Here is a 20,916-nt window from a genome sequence, read left to right on the forward strand (position 1 = left end):
GCAAGGAATTGCAGACATGATCAGTGGCTCCCGTATCTACACACCAGGTGCTGGTAGATAACACCGCTAAACATGTTTCAACAACTAGAGCATGAGATATACCTTTGTTGTTCTGATTCCTACGAGGACAGTCCGCCTTCCAATGCCCTGACTGCTTGCAGATGAAGCACTTGCCCTTCGGCTTCTTCATTCCAGCTTTAGGTCCCGTACTCTGAGATTTATTCACTTTCTTTGCTGAACCAACTTGTTTCTTCTTCTTCTTTCCTTTCGGTTTAGAAGTAGAACCATTTTCAGCATAGTGAATATGAGAATTGTGACGAAACAAACCTTCTGCTGCCTGAAGTTCTGTCAGTAGTTCCGCCAATGAATATACCCTTTTGTTCATATTATAATTCAGGCGGAATTGCTCAAAACTTCTAGGTAGTGTTTGGAGGATCATATCGATCTGGGTTTCCCCATCAATTTCTCCTCCAAGGATCTGTATTTCGTTCAGATAAGCCATCATCTTTAGGATATGATCCCTCACAGGAGTACCCTCTTGCATGGTGGCTGTCATTATCTTTCTCATGGCTTCTTGCCTAGAAGCCCGATCCTGATGACCAAAGAGTTCCTTGAGATTTTTCATAATATCATAAGCTGTTGGTAAATCTTGATGTTGATGTTGCAATACATTTGACATTGAAGCCAAAATGTAACACCGCGCCATCTCATCTGCTTTTACCCATTTCCTATGATATTCAATCTCCTCTTGGGTAGATTCACCAGCGAGTGCATCAGGACAAGGCTCAGTCAGTACAAACTTATAGCTTTCAGCAGTAAGAACAATGTCTAGGTTCCTTTTCCAATCTATGTAGTTAGGACCAGTAAGTCTATTCTGTTGTAGTATGATGGACAGTGGGTTGAAAGTCATCCTAAGAATCATAAATAACTTTTGGTCAGAACTCTAAATTTAGAATAATATTGATTCCTCAAACAATACTATTTTAAATTAACCAACACCTCAAAACACCGCGAATATTGTATGCCACGATAGTGTGGACATATACAAATTCAACATTTGTAAAAGGAGGGTTTTAACCCAGTAATTTTATTATCTTGTTAACCTAACTTTTTGACAAATAAAATTAATAGTTGGTATTCTTTGGTCACACAACTAACAGCAGTGACTCCGATGGGGAGGATACTATTAAATGTGCCTAAGTGTATACCATTACTTAGCACTAAGTCCATTAATAAGATTGTGCCCCTTCCGATGGGGAAGATCACACGCTCTTAATTAATTTCCTATAGTCATCCTAAATGGAAGTTTGTTCTAGTGATCCACAAACAAGCTCATCCGATATGGAGGAAGGCACTCAGAGCCAACGCGCAAGCTTGTTTGCATCACTTACAAACCAGTAATGGAGACCGTGGAATTTATTTAAAATTCCTCTCCCACTTAGTTATTTTTAAATGAGGAATTTTAACTATGCTAGCCTACTGGACATGTATACTAACATGCACACACAGCACAATATAAAAGCAATAAATGAAAAACTATTTTTCAACTATTATGGCTTTTATCTATTGTTGTCCTCCGTGTGTTATCATCCCAAGCTGCTGCCATATTTGGCCACCGCCACCGGGTCTAGCTGTCGCATCCATCTTGCTCCTTGTTCCGCTACGCCTCTGGTCCTCAGAAAGTTCCACGCTTTGCAAGATTCGATCCGCGACATAAATAGAATTTTACAATTTTGATCCTATATTCCTCGAAGGAATGTACATGTAAACTAGATCGAACATAAAATAAAAATTTACATCCATCGATCCTAAATTCCATAAAAGGAATCTACATATAACTAGATCAAAAATAAAATCCTAATTAAAAACTAAATACAGCTCCTGTTGTATTTTATAATACAATCATGCACACACATATAAATTGCCCTTGACATGTCCAAGGGTCCAATCACACACATAAAAAAAATATAAGCCATAATAGTTGGATCCTGCATCCACAAAGTTAGCACATCCTACTATTAACCTGCCTAAATTATGTATGACATGTGGATAATTAAACTAATACCAAATACACAGAGGTAAAACCCTAGCTCTGATACCAATTGTTGGTTGCTACTCGGAAAACCTAGAGGTTCCACTGTACAAAAATTTTGTACAAAGGTCTGAACCTTTTCCTAGCTACCATGTGTTCTTTTAAATTAAATTTTGTATCGCCTACGGAACTTAACACGTTTGATCCAAAACTTAATCTATTTGTTCTTTTAGGTTTTAACTTGGATCTCCTACGGAACTTAACACGTTCGACCCAAGTCACCTTAAGTTATTAATTCCATTAAATATTAATTTCCATAATTGGTTCCCAGTACTGACGTGGCAAGGCACATGGCCTTCTTGGATATGGGAGCAATCACCACCGACTAGACAAATCTTTTATGGAAAGCTAATATTTAATTTCCTAAAATAACTTTAGGGAACAATCAAATCACAAGGAAAAGAAAAAATAAAAGAACACAACATCGAAAAACATATTCGAAAACCTAGAATCGTAAGCCTCTTGTATTTGGTATTATTTCCATAAATAACTAGCATGATGCGGAAAGGAAAAATTACTAGTTATACCTTCTAGAAAGACCTCTTGATCTTCTACCGTATTCTTCTTCTAACATCGGACGTTGTGTGGGCAACGATCTTCCGAGATGAGAAAACACCAACCACCTTCTTCTCCTCCTAGCTAGGTTCGGCCACAATAAAGAAGCTTTACCAAGGATGAAGAACAAAACACCAACCAAGCTCCAAGAGATGCAAGCTTTCTCTCCTTCTTCTTCTTCTTCTCCAAGTAGTATCCGGCCACCACAAGAGCTTCAAGGGAGATGAAGAATTCAGCCACCACAAAGAGGAAGAAAGAAAGAGAGGATGGCCGGCCACAACGGAGTTGTAACCCATGAAGGCACCCCTACCTCTTCTTTTATATTCCTTGGCTTTGGCAAATAAGGAAATTTATTTATAATAAAATTTCCTTAACTTTCCTTGACAACAATTAATTAAGAAAAATTAAATAAATTTTCCTAATTAATTGTATGTGGCCGGCCACCTCATGAAGAACAAATAGGATAATTTTAATCAACAATTAAAACTTCCTTATTTGTCTTTGGAAATTTTAAAAAATAAAATTTCCTTTTAAAATCCCTTCATGGTTGATAAAAAGAAATTTCTATAATTTTAATTTTCAACATGTGAATAATTTTTCAAAGAAAAAATAAAATATTTTTCCAATCTACAAATAAGGAAAGAGATCTAATATCTTTCTTTTAATCTTTTGTAGATCTTTTAAAGAGAGATATTTTAATTTTAATTCTCTGTAATAATTATATCTTCCACATAATAAAAATTAAAATTAAAATTCTTTTTAATTTAATGGGGGCCGGCCACCTAAGCTTGGGTTCAAGCTAGGGTCGGCCACCCATGAACCAAGGCTTGGCCGGCCCTAGCTTGAACCACAAGCTAGCTTGGTCGGCCCCCTTCTCATGGGTATGAAGGTGGGTATAGGTGGGTATAGTACTCTATAAATAAGAGGCTACGATAGGGACCGAGAGGAGGAATTGGTTTTGGTCTCTCGATAAAATTAAGCATCCCGTGTTCGCCCTGAACACACAACTTAATTTTATCAATAATAATTCATTCCACTAGAGAACTATTATTGAACTACCGCACCAATCCCAAATTACATTTTTGGGCTCCTTCTTATTATGAGTGTGTTAGTCTCCCTATGTTTAAGATGTCAAATGTCCACTAATTAAGTGAATTACTGACAACTCATTTAATTAATATCTTAATCCAAGAATAGTACCACTCAACCTTATCATCATGTCGGACTAAGTCCACCTGCAGGGTTTAACATGACAATCCTTATGAGCTCCTCTTGGGGACATTGTCAACCTAGTATCTCTAGGACACAGTTTCCTTCTATAATCAACAACACACACTATAAGTGATATCATTTCCCAACTTATCGGGCTTATTGATTCATCGAACTAAATCTCACCCATTGATAAATTAAAAAAATAAATATCAAATATATGTGCTTGTTATTATATTAGGATTAAGAGCACACACTTCCATAATAGCTGAGGTATTTGTTTCTTTATAAAGTCAGTATAAAAGAAACGACCTCTAATGGTCCTACTCAATACACTCTAAGTGTACTAGTGTAATTATATAGTCAAGATAAACTAATTCCTAATTACACTACGACCTTCCAATGGTTTGTTCCTTTCCATTTTGGTCGTGAGCTACTGTTTATAATTTATAAGGTATTGATAACATCATCTTCTGTATGTGGCACCACATACTATGTTATCTACAATATAAATTAATTGAACAACTACAACAAATGTAGATGATTTGACCAAATGTGATTTTTTATTCAAAATAAATGTTTACAAAAGCTTAGGCTTTCAGTATACACTCTAACATCAACCAACGGACAAATTCAACCAGTAGACTATAAATAGAGCCCTAGTCCTAGAGTTAATCACAACATTTGTAAATGACACTCTATACTCGCATTTTATTTATGTTTTAAAGTCTACGTTTTCATCATTGTAAGAGGTTACTCTACCTTCATCAAAAGGAGATCTTTAATAGAGCTTTATGTCACCTTGGATTAGCAATCTCCCCGATTACAATCCAAGTAAATTATGCCTCATCTTTTAATTTATGTTTATTATTTTAATTAATTTGACAGTGTATCCTTGCGCTGAGCTTGAAAGCAAGTGAAAACATTTTAATTCTAACTTGCAAAGTATTCACCCCTCCCCCCCTCCCCCCAGCTGGCCTCATTGGGACCAACATAGAGAATCTACAAGTCAACTACAAGAAAGAATCAAAGACATTGTAAACAGACTCTACGTAGTCAGGTAGATGATGGAAAATTGGAACTTAATAAGGAATGCTTTAAAAGCTTTTCCTTGAAGTACATTGTGGGCACCGGTGGTTGATGCATACAAGGTATTTAGGGATTTTTCAATTGTAAAATTAGATGAAATATTTTATAAATTTGAATTACACAAATAGGATAACTGTTGGTGCAATAAGCAGTAATAATCAAACTTAGATTTTGATGAATGATAAATGGATTAAAGTTAGATGTTGTGTTATTTAACCATATTACCAAGTGTTGTAACGCCCAAAAAATTCTCAAAACTATTTTAGAAATATTCTACGATTTTTCTGGAATTTTAGGATATTTTTATGGAATTTTTTAGAATAGCGGAAGTAGCAAAAATAAATAGAGAACGAAAATAGCCTACGCGGGAATTGAACCCGGGACCTAGCGGACTCTATGTCTTATAGGGTGACTCTAGTAACCAAGTGAACCAAGCAGGGTCGTGCTGAAAGGAAAGGGAATCAATTTTATTTAAGTTGGAGTTGGGGCGAATTAGATCACTTAATATAAATAAGAAATAATTAAGTGAAGGGTTATTTGGATCGTGATTTTTCCTCTCCTCAAAACCTCACCGCTGCCCACTTCTCTTTTCTTCCTCTCTCGGCGCCAACCACAAGGAAGGCTAGGGTTCCGCCCAAGGGCACCTTCCGGCGACGACTTCGACACGAGGGCGCTCCCCTCCGTGAGAGGAACGCGTGGACGCGAGAAGATCGTCGAAAGGATCGTCTCCTTCGGAGATCTAGCGATTAGAATCGTAAGAAAATCTGAACAGGAGGTAAGAAACCCCTCACCTGCAGTATAAGTAGCTTCCGTGTGAATTTCATGATTTAGTTAGTAGTATATAGCTTTTCGGCACAAAGGATGCGAATTAGCGCATACCAAGTGTTCGATTAAATTACTAGCACAGCTAAAATGCAACTTAGGCATTGTGATAGCTTAGTTAAATGCAATAGGAGCATTTCACAGCTCATATAGTCTTGCTACAGCTTTTACAGGACTAGACGTCCAATGGGTGGGCTCCCACAGTCGCCTCTAGGTTTAGATAACCTAGTTCGGGGTTTAGACAACCTGGTAAAAACAAGACAATAATTTATTAGCTTATGTTCAGTATTTTACTTTCTCAGTGGCACTGTACTGGATTAGATATCCATTGGGTTGGACTCCCATAGTCGTCCCTAGGTTCAGCTAACCTAGTAACCCTACTAAATTCGAGACTTGCAAACCCGGGTCTAGTTGGGGATGCGCGCACAACAAAGTACAGTTGCCGGGCCCAAACAGCAGCTTGATTATTATTTTAATCTATTTATGAATATAGTTTTCAAACATCACAAATTAGTCATGTGAGTTCAGTCAGCTTTAGCATCAGATTAGTATTAGCTTAGCTCAGTTTTATATCAGTTTAGTTTTCTGTTGATACAACATGATAGTTTATGATTAGTTATATTGCTATGATCAGTTTTATTTCTATGTGTTGTATGTCATGCCATGTTTAGCATATTCAGTATGTTCTTTTCAAATAGCATGTTTTCAAAGCATGATTTGCATCGATTGCATGTTTTAGTGAGGTAGATGGTTTCTTACTAAGCGAAAGCTTACAGATACTTCTTTTCCTTATACTGCAGATAAAGGTAAAGGAAAGATGGACTAGCGGAGGCTGGAGGGCAATGCTACGAAGATGTGTGTGGATGAAACTTGGAATAGAGATCTTAGGGAATTTCAGCAAGCTTGTTTAAGCACTAGAACTTTTTAGCATTTGGTAATTTTGCACCTTAGCATGTTAAACGTTATGAATTAGTTAATCAAGCATCCTATCATGTTTAGAATACTATTTTTTTTATGTTAGAATGTTTGGCATTTAGTTTAGAAATGTTATAGGTGATTTTGGCACGAACAAGTGCTGAAATCAGACTCTGGGTTGAAATCAGAAACTCAGATCGATCAGCTGATCGATTCGAGGGTCCCCAATCGATCAGTTGATCGGTTGGGCAAGTTGTTCCGTGAACAGTAGGCTTCTGGATCGATCAGCCGATCGATCCAGCAAATTTTGTCGCGAACAGAAGGCTCTAGGATCGATCACTGGATCGATTGGCCAGTCTGGATCGATCAGCCGATCGATCTAGAATATTTCCCGAGCACAGTAGCGTGTTGGATCGATCACTGGATCGATCCAACCTAAGCCCCACATACAGTTGCCACCTGGATCGATCAATGGATCGATCCGGCCATTCCAATCGATCCGTGGATCGATTGGGAGGCCTGATATCAGCAAGAAACTCTTAGTTAAGTTCCTTGACCATTGGGGGATGTAATATATGTCATGAATAGTTTAGATTACACCCCTTAGCACATGTAGAACCAAGAAATGATGATAGTTTAGCAAAATTTCAATTAGTACAGCTTCCGCACTTAGATTTAATGATGGTCATGGAATAGTTAGCACAGCATAATGTGATGGTCGGCCTCACAGCCTAGTCAGTGGGAGGCGGGTCGTTACAGAGTGGTATCAGAGCAGTTTCCATACTTCCTACACACACATCAGCATTGAACCTGCAGCTTCCAAGTAAGAACATCTCTCACTTTCTTTATGTTTCTTGTCTCATGTTTAGATATAACTAAAGCATGCTTGTTCATGATAATAGTTAACAAGATAACAATAGTTACTCCATTATGATTGTATTGGTCATGTATGTCCTTGGTTCCTTTAGAGATGGCATGAGGACGCCCAGCTAGGAAGGCACCAGCCACTGAGCCCCAATATGAGGCAGGCAGTTCAGTGCCTCCCCCAGACCTGACAGCATTGGTGGCTCAGTTACAGCAGCAGTTAGCTGAATAGCAGCAGGAGATAGCCACCTTAAAGGCTAATCAGCTGAATACTCCCACAGTCACCTCGGAACCAAACTTAGCAACGCCAGTAGTCTTAGAGGTTCCACCAGTCCAGCCTACAGCACTAGTAGCCCCAGCAGCAGTAGAGGCAAAGAGAGAAGCCTATCTGATCCAGTGGCAAAGAGTCAAGCCCGAGAACTTCTCAAGCACCAGTGAACCATGGGATGCACAAGCCTGGTTCAAAACACTGGAGAGTACGATGGAGCTCCTGGACTGGCCAGAACATGAGAAGGTGAAGTGCGCCTCCTTCTGCCTAACAGGAGATGCACGCATGTGGTGGGAGAGAATCAGAGCGAAGCGCCCAGTAAACCAGATGACATGGGCAGACTTCGAGAAGGAGTTCTTTGAAGAATTCTTTCACATGTAACGCCCGCCCTCCCTGCTAACTCTAAGGGACGGGGCTACGATACTCCATGTACAAATTTTTCTTTTTAAAACAGCGGAAGACTTAAAATAATTTTCTTAGTTTAATAAAAACTTTTCTTTTGTTTTTCTTTTCATCAAATCTGAACTACACTATCATGGCATCAATAACATGATATCAAAATTAGTAGAAACATAACATCAAGTCACACATACGGTACTACAATTCATGATACCAAAGCATAGTTCTTTAAAAGTTTTTAAAGCAGGTTCTTATTTGGTTGCCTAGCCACTGCCACACACATCTCCTTGCCTCTCCTGCTACTCCTTTAGCTCATCCAGCTTTTTCCTTTATCTGTGGTACAAGGAAAGTAAGCTATGAGCACTCATGGCTCAGTAAGTTCCTTTCCTACTCACTAAAACCGAAAATCATCACATGATCAAAGAATGTCTCAACATAACATGATCTCAACTAGTCATGGCATAACATATCATACTCTTTAAGCATATCATGCAACATAACAAAATCATAACTAGTCATGGCATATCATCTCTTAAAGCATAGCATGAAACATAACATAATCATATCTAATCATGGCATATCATAGTATCATCATAAGGTGGCATGGCATATCAAGCTCTTAAAGCATAGCATGAAACATAACATAATCGTATCTAATCATGGCATATCATAAATCATAGCATCATCACAACATGATCATAAGGTATATGCAATATGATTTTGAAAACATGTATCCGAAAAACATGTGTATGTCTCATGATCTTTAAAATCATTTCTTCTTACATATATACTTCAACATAATATCAACATAATCAGGGCCCCGTCTTGTACCACACATAGATAAATCACGTAGATATGCGCGCTCCTAAGTATATCCAAGGTAGCAAGTCTTGAATCATACTAGGAACTAGGTCCGGATCACACAGCCATAGACCTAGGGGCGTACTAAGGAGCTCATCCCTTTGTTTTTACTAGCCTGGATCACACAGCCAAAGGCCTAGGGGCTGATTAGGAGCCCACCCTTGGTACAAGCCTTACAAAGTAAAGTAGCATGTATAAAAATGTATCATTTAGTCGCATAGCATATCATAGAAGTATGCATCACTTAGGCATACGTTATGTCATAAAAGTATGCATCACTTAGGCATACATCATATCATAAATAGTATGCATCACTTAGGCATACATCATATCATAAATAGTATGCATCACTTAGGCATACGTCATGTCATAAAAAGTATGCATCACTTAGGCATACATCATGTCATAAAAAGTATGCATCACTTAGGCATACATCATGTCATAAAAGCATGCATATTTTCACCAAATAGCATATCATGAGAGCATGCATATTTTAGGCTCATAGCATATCATCAAAGCATGCATATTTCTATCCACATAGCATATCATGAAAGCATGCATATTTTAAGTACATAGCATATCATCCAAGCATGCATATTTCTATCCACAAAGCATATCATGAAAGCATGCATATTTTAAGCACATAGCATATCATCAAAGCATGCATATTTCTATCCACATAGTATATCATAAAAGCATGCATATTTTAAGCACATAGCATATCATCAAAGCATGCATATTTCTATCCACATAGCATATCATGAAAGCATGCATATTTTAAGCACATAGCATATCATCAAAGCATGCATATTTCTATCCACATAGCATATCATGAAAGCATGCATATTTTAAGCACATAGCATATCATCAAAGCATGCATATTTCTATCCACATAGCATATCATGAAAGCATGCATATTTTAAAGCACATATCATATCATGGAAAGTATAAATCACAAGCATACATGTTTAAGCATAAGGGTGTATCATGTGATTATACTATTATAAGAACCATGGTAACATAGTTAGCTTGGCTTCTAAGCTTCCTAATCCCTTGGGTTCTTATCATGGCCGAACCCCCCCCCCCCTTAGATCTCAATTTAGGTAAAAACAACCTCCAAGCATGTGGAACCTAAATTATCATCACATCAATTTCATAGGAAGCATTATAAGCATGATTAACTTGGTTTCTAAGTTCTCCAAGTCCCTAAACTTCATGTGGCCAAACCCTATCAGGTGTGAAACAAGGTCCCAAATGTCATGAAAGCATGGAAACCTTAAACCATATTTATAGCATTTTATTCAAATAACATAGTAAGCATATTTGAGCTAGTTCCTAAGTTCTTCAAGCCCTTAACATATGTCATGGCCGAAATTTAACAAGTATTCATTAGGGCTAAAAGCAAGCATACAAGCATGTGAACTTGAACTAACATCATGTATAAATTCATAATAAGGCATCATACAATGGGTATGGCCGAAACTTACCCTAGCCTCATTTTAGGTCATTAAACAACATATAGCATGAGAACTTTGGCTTTCTACTTATCATATTTCATGTAGAGTGACATGAGCATATTTAATTTTTGTTCTAGGGTTTCTAGGGCATCTATCCCTTCATGGCCGAAACATACAATGGTCCATTTAGGTCATGGAAAAATTATACAAGCATGTGACTCAATCAACATATTATCATATTTCCATAAGAAGCATTTTTTACACAATTGGTTTCAATTCTAAGGCCTCTAGGTCATTTAAACCCTACTTGGCCGAGACTCATCAGTGTTTAAACTTGCTTCAAATAGCCTAAAAGCATAGGAAGTCATACAAGTTTCATAGCATGTATAAAGACAAGCATAATAAACATACATGTGAATTGTGTCTTAGGCTTCCTAGGTTTCTTTCCTTTTTCTTTTATTTTTCCTCATGGCCGAAACCTACCAATCTCTAAACTAGGTTTTAAGTGGCCTAAAGCATGGAAAACCTAAGTAAGTTTCATGGCAAAAATTACTAAGAACATCATATACAAATTTGGTTCATAAACAAGCTAGGACCCTTGTGATCTTACATGTCATATATCATGTAACTAAATTCTCTATACCCTAATTAAGCATGAGAGCATTAAACAACTTTCATATCTTAATATCATAGAGGTCTTGAGCATGTTAAAATTTTGTTTAAGCTTTTCTAAGCTATCCATCTTATCATGGCCGAAAATCTTAATGAAGAGTTCATGAATTTCTAGTAATATTCAACATGCAATTCTTTAAGAGAACTCTATATTCTATCATATAAACATGGTTACTTAAATTTAAAGGTCTTCCTAACCCTAAGCTCTTTTCTTGGCCGAAACATATGAGTGGATTTCTTTTGGTTCCAAGTAACTTTTAAGCAAGAAAAACCAACAAAAGACCCTTAGTAATTCATGGAGGGAATCTTGTACTAGTTTGGTTAAACAATGATTTCCCTAACCTCTTTAAAATATTTTTGGCTGAAATTCTAGGGTTAGTTACTCCTCTGACCAAGCATCATATAGGTATAAAAACATGAAGGAAAACCTTCCTACATAGCATAGAAAAATATCATGAAATGAGGACTTGTTTAAACCTTCCTAGATTTGAAAACTCTTCTTTGGCCGAATTTTTCTTAAATTCTATTCTAGGTTTTCTAATCCTCATAAAATTTGAAAAGCACATAAAATGCCTTGTACCACAGGTGAGGGGAAGCTTACATCCTTTTCGCTTGTGGATCCAAGGTGTGGTGATGGAAGAAGTAGTCTCTTCTTCTAGTTCCCTTCCCTTGATTCCTTGCTAAGTCCTCCTTGTATCTTAGGCTTTCTTAGGAGAAAACCTTGGCTTGGGCCGAAAATGGAGGAGAGGGGACTGAGGTTCTCGGTGAGAGAGAGGGGAGAATGAGAGAAATGAGAGAAAATAAAATCTTCTCTTTACATATTCTCTTTTATGTTAAGGGGGAAGAGGTAGCAAACTTGGTTTTTGCTTTCCTTCTCCCTTAGCCCCTTTTTTTCATTTTTTTATTTTTATTTTATTTATTTATTTGTTCTCATCATTCATGATAAAACAAGGGGGAATGAATCCCCTTAATATTCCTCTTTAAGTCACGGCAAAAAAAAAAGAGAGAGGAAGAGGGAGAGAAAAGAAGGAAGGCAAGTTGCCTTTCTCTTGTTCTTTTCTTGTTTTCTTTTGGATAGCTTTTACTCTCATCCTTATCATGAGTTTCCCTCCTTTGCTATCAATATATTATTCCTATCCCAACTGGTTATTACCCATTAATCTTATCATTTACATCATGAGAGGTTCAAGGTTCAATCCTTGACCATTCCCTATTTTTATTTCTTTTTATTTCTTTTTGGTTCAACATTCTACTAATATTTTTCTAAGGCAAATTCATCATTCTCATATTTATCTTAAAAGCTTAGTGGGTGTTACATCACATGCGGGTCACAAACCGCCACTACGACGAGTTCTCTGAGTTTCGTCAGGGCAACCTATCAGTTGAGGAAGCCGTGAAGAAATTCAATAGATTGGCTCGTCTATGCCCTGAACTAGTCAGCATAGAGAAAGAAAGAGTCCGGTTGATGCTCAAGATGCTGAGGCCGGAAATAGCAATGAACGTGGCTGGCGGCGTTCACAGGCCGCAAAGCACCGAAGAACTAGTCAGCAGTGCTCTGACCACCGAGCACTACCAAAACAGTATCAAACAGCAAAAGCAAGTCCTCTCAGAGTCAAAAGGGCAGGGAGGTTCAGGCACTCAGAAACAACAAGGCCACAGCTCCAATTGGAAAGGGAACTCTAGCAATAAGCACAAGCCAGGGAGTTACCCAAAAGGAGGGCCAGCTAGCAAATAACCCAGTTATCCAAAGTGTGCTACTTGCGAGAAATTCCACCCTGGAGTTTGTCGTAAGGGCACCCGAGGATGCTTTGAATGTGGACAGGAAGGGCATATGGCTAAGCAGTGCCCGAATAAGACTAGTCTTCCTCCACCACAGTCGATTCAGTACGGAGGCCAGCCAGCCCAGTTACATCAGATGCAGGTCACTCTAGACGGTCCACACATCAGCCAGGGCAGACTAGAAGCCCCTCCAGCTATGACGAATGCAAGGATCTACTCCTTAACCAGAGAAGACGTAGCAAATGCCTCGACAGTTGTTACAGGTCAGATTAGTATTTTACAGCAAAGTACAACTGTCTTATTCGATACTGGGGCAACCCATTCTTATATATCCAGGGCATTTGCTGAGAAGTTAGCAAGACCTCCAGAGGTACTCAGTAGTCAGTTTTTGACGACGTTACCTTCAAGAGAAATTATGGCATCCACGCACTAGCTCAGAGCAGTGCCAGTCATTATAGCAGACAGAGAACTCTTTTGTGATCTAATAGTGCTAAATATGACTGACTACGATGTCATCCTCGGAATGGACTTCTTGATCAGATACGGTGCCTCCATCGAGTGCCGTAAGCAGAAAGTTATATTCCAACCCGAGGCAGAAGCACAGTTCGAGTTCATCGGAGAACCCAAGAGAAAGGCCAAAAAGTTTCTCTCCGCTATGAAAGAACAGAGATTAATGGATTCAGGATGTACGGGATTTTTAGCACATGTGGTCAGTACCGGTCAGGACAAGGACCGACAGCTAGCAGAGGTCCGAGTCGTACGTGACTACCCAGCAGTCTTCCCTGAAGAGTTACCAGCCTAGCACCAGACAGGGAGATCGAATTTGAGATAGAACTCATTCCCGGTACAAATCCTATCTCCAAGGCACCTTACCGCATGGCTCCAGCAGAACTGAAAGAACTTCATGAGCAACTACAGGAGCTGCTTGACAAGGGCTTCATACGTCTGAGTCACTCACCATGGGGAGCGCCTGTATTGTTCGTGAAGAAGAAGGACGGGAGCATGCGTCTGTGCATAGATTACAGAGCACTGAACCAAGTCACGATCAAGAATAGGTATCCTCTTCCCAGAATTGATGACCTGTTCGATCAGCTGAAGGGAGCAGCAGTGTTCTCTAAGATAGACCTCAGGTCAGTGTTGGTGCAACCTTAGGTCAAGGTTGACCTGGTTGACCCGACTCGAGGTGACTTGACTCGAGTTGTATTTTGATGTTTGACTTGGGAAGATTGCCGGTGCAACCTTAGGTCAAGGTTGACCTAGTTGAGTTGCATGTTGATGTTTGACACTCGTGAGAGAGTTCTATTCTTGATGTGAGACAAGAATAGATGGTTGGGAGATTATTGGTCCAACCCTAGGTCAAGGATTGACTTGGTTGACCTGAAAAGTCCAAGTATGGAGCTTGGCAAGTGGGAAAGTCCTAGCTGGGATGTTAGGCAGTGTGGAAAGTCCTGGTGAGTGAAGCCAGGCAGTGGGAAAGTCCTAACTGGAATGTTAGGCAGTGTGGAAAGTCCTGGTGAGTGAAGCCAGGCAGTGGGAAAGTCCTAACTGGAATGTTAGGCAGTGTGGAAAGTCCTGGTGAGTGAAGCCAGGCAGTGGGAAAGTCCTAACTGGGATGTTAGGCAGTGTGGAAAGTCCTGGTGAGTGAAGCCAGGCAGTGAGAAAGTCCTAACTGGGATGTTAGGCAGTGTGAAAACCCTAGTGAGTGAAGCTAGGTGAAAGTCCTGGTGAGTGAAGCCGGGCAAGGGAAAATCCAGATGGATCAAGGGTGATCGGACATCTGGTGATGGGAAGTCCAAGTAGGTCATAGGAGTGACCGGATACTTGGTACGGAGAGAAAAGTCTAAGTGGGTCAAAGGGATTGACCGGACACTTAGCGGGGAGTCCTAGCAGGTCAAGGGAGTGACCGGATGCTAGGCGCAATGTACCAACAGGTCAAGATTGACCGGATGTTGGTTTGGACTTGGTTTGGGCGAAAACCATGAGCTGGATCGATCTGGTGATCGATCCAGTGATACCGCGAATATTCTGATCGGTCTGGTGACCGATCAGTAACACATCAGTAGCATACTGTGTGATAACTGATCGGTCTGGTGACCGATCAGGAGTCGATCAGAAGACGAACAGGAGCGAGGCGCAAGAGGGGCTGATCGGTCAGGGGACCGATCAGCACAAAGCCTGATCGGTCCCCAGACCGATCAGGAAATTCCCTAATCGGTCTGTGGACTGATCAGGAGGTTCCCTGATCGGTCCATGGACCGATCAGCGTCGGAACAGAAGCGAAGGCTTCTTCCCTGATCGGTCCACAGACCGATCAGGGTTCTAGCCGTTGCGACGCAACGGCTAGTTTCTTCGCTGTTTCTTCTTCACAGGTATAAAGGATCGAGGGAATCTTCTGTGCTATCTCTCTCTTTTTTCTTCTCTTCTGCTGAAGATTTGTGGGTTGTGATAAGAGCTCTGTTTGAGTTCCTTCCAAAAAGCTTCGCGTAAGCTTCCACGACTGGAACAGCTGCTGCTGTTAGGGTTTTTGAAGCTGCTGTTTCATCCGGACTCCAGTCGACGAGAAAGCAAGATTGGTAGAGTGCTTGTGTATTCTTATTGTATTTCTTTCTTATTCTTTGTACTTGTACTCCTGTTTGCTGTTGCAAACAAGTGTGGCGAGGTTTCTCCACCCAGAAGGAGTTTTTATTAGCCGATTTTCCGGGGACTCATCCACCGATGGATTGATTGGGTTCGTCCACCTTACGGACACGCCGAGGAGTAGGAGCATCATCTCCGAACCTCATATATCGCTGTGTTAAGGTTTGATATTCTTCCTTTCATTTCTAGTTTATTTTTCCGCTGCGCTAACGAATTGTAGGAAGAAACGAGCGATTTGGGGCGGCTATTCACACCCCCCCTCTCTAGCCGAGTACGAACGATCCTAACAAGTGGTATCAGAGCGAGGTCGCTCTTCGCCGGATTAACACCCGAGGGAGCACAAGCTAGAGATGGATCAACTCGGAGAAGACATCACCATTCCACCCTTCTACGATCGCGACGACTTCGCGTATTGGAAGGTAAGGATGAAGTATTTCCTTATGACTAACATTGAAAATTGGACTTGTGTACAATTAGGTTTTACTCTTCCGATGGATAAAGAAGGAAAACCTCTTGAGAAGAAGAAGTGGACGAAGGAGCAAATCCACCAATCCACAATCAACGACGAGGTAATGAAAATATTTGAATTCTCATTACCTAACGATATATTGTGTAGGATAGATGGATACAACAATGTCAAGGAGTTGTGGAACAACTTGGCTAAGTTCCATGAGGGGAACTCCACTTCAAGCCATGAAGAGGAGTCAAGTGAGCCAAGTAGCTCACATCATGGAGAAGATGAATTAGAAGTTGAGGGCTACTCAACATCTAAGGAAGAAGAGGAGGAGAGTTCTTCTTCAAGAATGGAGCAAGAGGAAGAAGCTTCTATCTCCGGAAGGGATGAAGAAGAAAGCATACATCCCACCTCAACCCTAGGTAACTCAAGCATTTCAATTTCAAATAAATTACACATAATGTGCTTTGAGTGTAGGGAGTATGGACATTACAAGAGTAAATGTCCAAAGAGGGTTCGAAAGACTCCACCGGCACCAAAGGTCAAGGAAGCCGGAGTCCCAACACGCAAGGGCAAGGAGCACGTGGTGTGCTTCCAATGCAAGCGAAGGGGACATTATCGGAGCCAATGTCCGAGAGGGAGGCAATCTCACAAGGACAAGAGATCGAGCACATGTATAGGGGGAGCTAGGGCAAACCCTAAGGTAATCTCTAAGGCACATTCTTGCAATTCTAGTAGGATGCATGCTAGTAGCCTTATTGCTATTGTCAAGAATGATAAGCATGTTAATTATAGAAATCGATACACATGCTTAGGTGCCAAACATGTGAGCCTAGATAAGGATAACACTAGGAAAGCCAACCCTAGAATTAACTCATCTAAGGCTAAGGAAAATCTAGGTAGAAATCCCAAATCATCTAGACATATGCCTAGGAATACCTCAAAGAAAAATGATAAATTAAAGCTTGAGGTATTAGAGAAAGAAAATCAAGTCTTGAGGTCAAGACTTGACTCTCTAGCAAAGGCTCTTGGGATTTGACTCTAGGGTTTAAGGGTCAAAAACCAATGTCCAAGGACAAGAAAGGTTTGGGTCACAAACCTAAGTCCCAAGTGGTCAAGCCCACTTATCATAATGTTCCATTCGATTATGGAACAAAATCTAGGGCTAGGAAGACCATCACCAAGGTCACAAGGGGAGTCACCCCTAGAGTTGATCTTGATGAGTCCCAAATGACCAAGGCTTCAAAGCCTAGGAGGGTCATTAGGAGGGTTGCTAGGGAAGTCATCCCTAGTGAATACTTAGTGAACCCAATGAGCTCCAATAGGTATTGGGTTCCTAGGAGCGTGATTTCATCACGCTAGATGAGTTAGGGTGTGCCAACCTTACTTGAATAGGTAGTTAACCTAATCATGGCAAAAGGTGGCACTTTAGGAATTTTCAAGGTGCCATCAAGCCTTGAAAATGAAAGTGAATATTATTCCTAAGGTGATTAGAATGTGCCAACCACATTTGAGGAATTTTCTAGAATCAATCTAGTTGGCACATAGTGATCTAAAAGTCTTGAGGATATGATTTTAGGTCTATTACACTTAGGAATATAGAAATTATGGCAAAATGGTCAAAATTATCAAAAATGGCAACTAAGGCTAGAATTAGGTATTTTCTATACCTTTATGTGCTATTTGCCATATATTGTTTGTCATATGTCATGTCATGACATCATATTTATTTTATGATCATTTAAAATGTCATGATAATGCTTAGGTTATTTATATGTCATGTTTTATTTAAGTTTCAAACTTTATGCCATGACATCATGACATTGGCACATGTTTTCATTTATGATACCATTTTATGTCATGTCATCATCTCTTGCATTAATAATCAATTGAATTGATTTAAGGATGAAAAACACATTTTGATATTGAGATCAAATTTGTGTTTAGAAAATGCATGAGACCTTAGTCTAAGATACCTAAACCCATATCTCACATCAAAATTGCCATGGATGTGTTTGATACACTTTAGATGTGTGTGAGATATTAGGATCATGAATTAGGATCAAGGTGCATAGTTCTTATACCTAGATGAGCCTAATTCAAGAAATGGAGGATCATAGGGAAAACTTGTGTACAAGTCATGTACATATAGTCCTAAGATTATGATCCTAAATTAAAGGGTTTAAAATCATTTCAAAATTAATTTGAAAAACCTTGATGAAGCTTTCCTAGTGATTGCATTCATCATTGAACATTGTGATACAAAGTTGAGTTAAACTTGAACTATTTCAAAGTTTTTGAACTTTGTATCAAGATTGAAAAATGGAAGTTATTTTCATATAAAACTATTTTTCCATGATAGTGTATGATATGAGGAATGTATCCTCAAAGTTTCGTAATTTTTGGAATTTTCTTGAATTTATTAGGAGAAGGGGAAATCGAAGTTCTAATTTCATGGCTGGATCGGTCCGGGGACCGATCCAGGGAAGATCTGATCGGTCTGCGGACCGATCCAGAGGATTGTGGATCTGCAGACCGATCCAGTATCTGGTGAAGGGCTGATCGGTCTGGGGACCGATCAGGGCGTGCCGAATTTCTGATTTTTCAGCTGTTGTCTGAAATTTCAGTTATGGAAGTGGTGTTTTTGGATTTCTAAAGGTTTGGAACTCTCAAAGATATGGTTGGTGCAACGGTCAAAGGGGGAGTTGACCTTTAGGGGGAGTTTTACCTAATTGTCAAGGGGGAGTTGACTTTTAGGGGGAGTTTTTACTCCTTAAGACTTTTGAGGATTAGTGATATGGGATTATCACTAAGTTGATTGTTGAGTTTAGTATCAAGGGGGAAATTAAGAGTTTCAATGAAAGGTATGGGACTTTCATTAGGAAGAAACTTTTGACCTTGATACCCTCCTTTTTCTTTTTGATGTGTGTCAAAAAGGGGAGAGTGTTCATTGGAGAGTTATTGGAGAACCCATGTTAGGTTATCGGGTTAACCTAAGCTAGGGGAAGAATGTCAAGGAATGTTCGAGGGAGAACATTGGAATTCTTTTTGATGTGTGTCAAAAAGGGGGAGAATTATTGGAGAACCCAAGTTAGGTTATAGGGTTAACCTAAGGGGAGAATGTCCAGAGAATGTTCAAGGAAAGAACATTGGACATTGGAAGATGGTTGGAAAACCTAAGTTAGGTTATCAGGTTAACCTAACTTGATTATGGGTTTTGTCAAACATCAAAAAGGGGGAGATTGTTGGTGCAACCTTAGGTCAAGGTTGACCTGGTTGACCCGACTCGAGGTGACTTGACTCGAGTTGTATTTTGATGTTTGACTTGAGAAGATTGTCGGTGCAACCTTAGGTCAAGGTTGACCTAGTTGAGTTGCATGTTGATGTTTGACACTCGTGAGAGAGTTCTATTCTTGATGTGAGACAAGAATAGATGGTTGGGAGATTATTGGTCCAACCCTAGGTCAAGGATTGACCTGGTTGACCTGAAAAGTCCAAGTATGGAGCTTGGCAAGTGGGAAAGTCCTAACTGGGATGTTAGGCAGTGTGGAAAGTCCTGGTGAGTGAAGCCAGGCAGTGGGAAAGTCCTAACTGGGATGTTAGGCAGTGTGGAAAGTCCTGGTGAGTGAAGCCAGGCAGTGGGAAAGTCCTAACTGGGATGTTAGGCAGTGTGGAAAGTCCTGGTGAGTGAGAAAGTCCTAACTGGGATGTTAGGCAGTGTGAAAACCCTAGTGAGTGAAGCTAGGTGAAAGTCCTGGTGAGTGAAGCCGGGCAAGGGAAAATCCAGATGGATCAAGGGTAATCGGACATCTGGTGATGGGAAGTCCAAGTAGGTCATAGGAGTGACCGGATACTTGGTACGGAGAGAAAAGTCTAAGTGGGTCAAAGGGATTGACCGGACACTTAGCGGGGAGTCCTAGCAGGTCAAGGGAGTGACCGGATGCTAGGCGCAATGTACCAACAGGTCAAGATTGACCGGATGTTGGTTTGGACTTGGTTTGGCGAAAACCATGAGTGGATCGATCGGTGATCGATCCGGATGATCATGAATATTCGATCGGTCGGTGACCGATCGAACACATCGAGTAGCAGTGATAACTGATCGTGCGGTGACCGATCGAGTCGATCGAAGCGAGCAGAGGCGGCGCAGAGGGCTGATCGGTCGGGACCGATCGGCACAAAGCTCGATCGGTCCCGGACCGATCGAAATTTCGATCGGTGCGTGGACCGATCAGAGGTTCCTGATCGGTCCATGGAACGATCAGCGTCGGAACGAGCGAGCTTCTTCCGATCGGTCCACGATCGATCAGGTTCTATGCGCGCGGCTAGTTTCTTCATTGCTTCTTCTTCACGGTATAAAGGATCGAGGAATCTTCGTGCTATCTCTCTCTTTTTCTTCTCTGCTGAAGATTTGTGGGTTGTGATAAGAGCTCTGTTTGAGTTCCTTCCAAAAGCTTCGCGTAAGCTTCCACGATGGAACAACTGCTGCTGTTAGAGCTTCTTCCAGTCGACGAGAAAGCAAGATTGGTAGAGTGCTTGTGTATTCTTATTGTATTTCTTGCTTATTCTTTGTACTTGTACTCCTGTTTGCTGTTGCAAACAAGTGTGGCGAGGTTTCTCCACCCAGAAGGAGTTTTTATTAACCGGTTTTCCGGGGACTCATCCACCGATGGATTGATTGGGTTCGTCCACCTTACGGACACGCCGAGGAGTAGGAGCATCATCTCCGAACCTCATATATCGCTGTGTTAAGGTTTGATATTCTTCCTTTCGTTTCTAGTTTATTTTTCCGCTGCGCTAACGAATTGTAGGAAGAAACGAGCGATTTGGGGCGGCTATTCAC

Source organism: Zingiber officinale, chromosome 3B, assembly GCF_018446385.1.
Source record: "Zingiber officinale cultivar Zhangliang chromosome 3B, Zo_v1.1, whole genome shotgun sequence".
NCBI classification, from domain to species: Eukaryota; Viridiplantae; Streptophyta; class Magnoliopsida; order Zingiberales; family Zingiberaceae; genus Zingiber; species Zingiber officinale.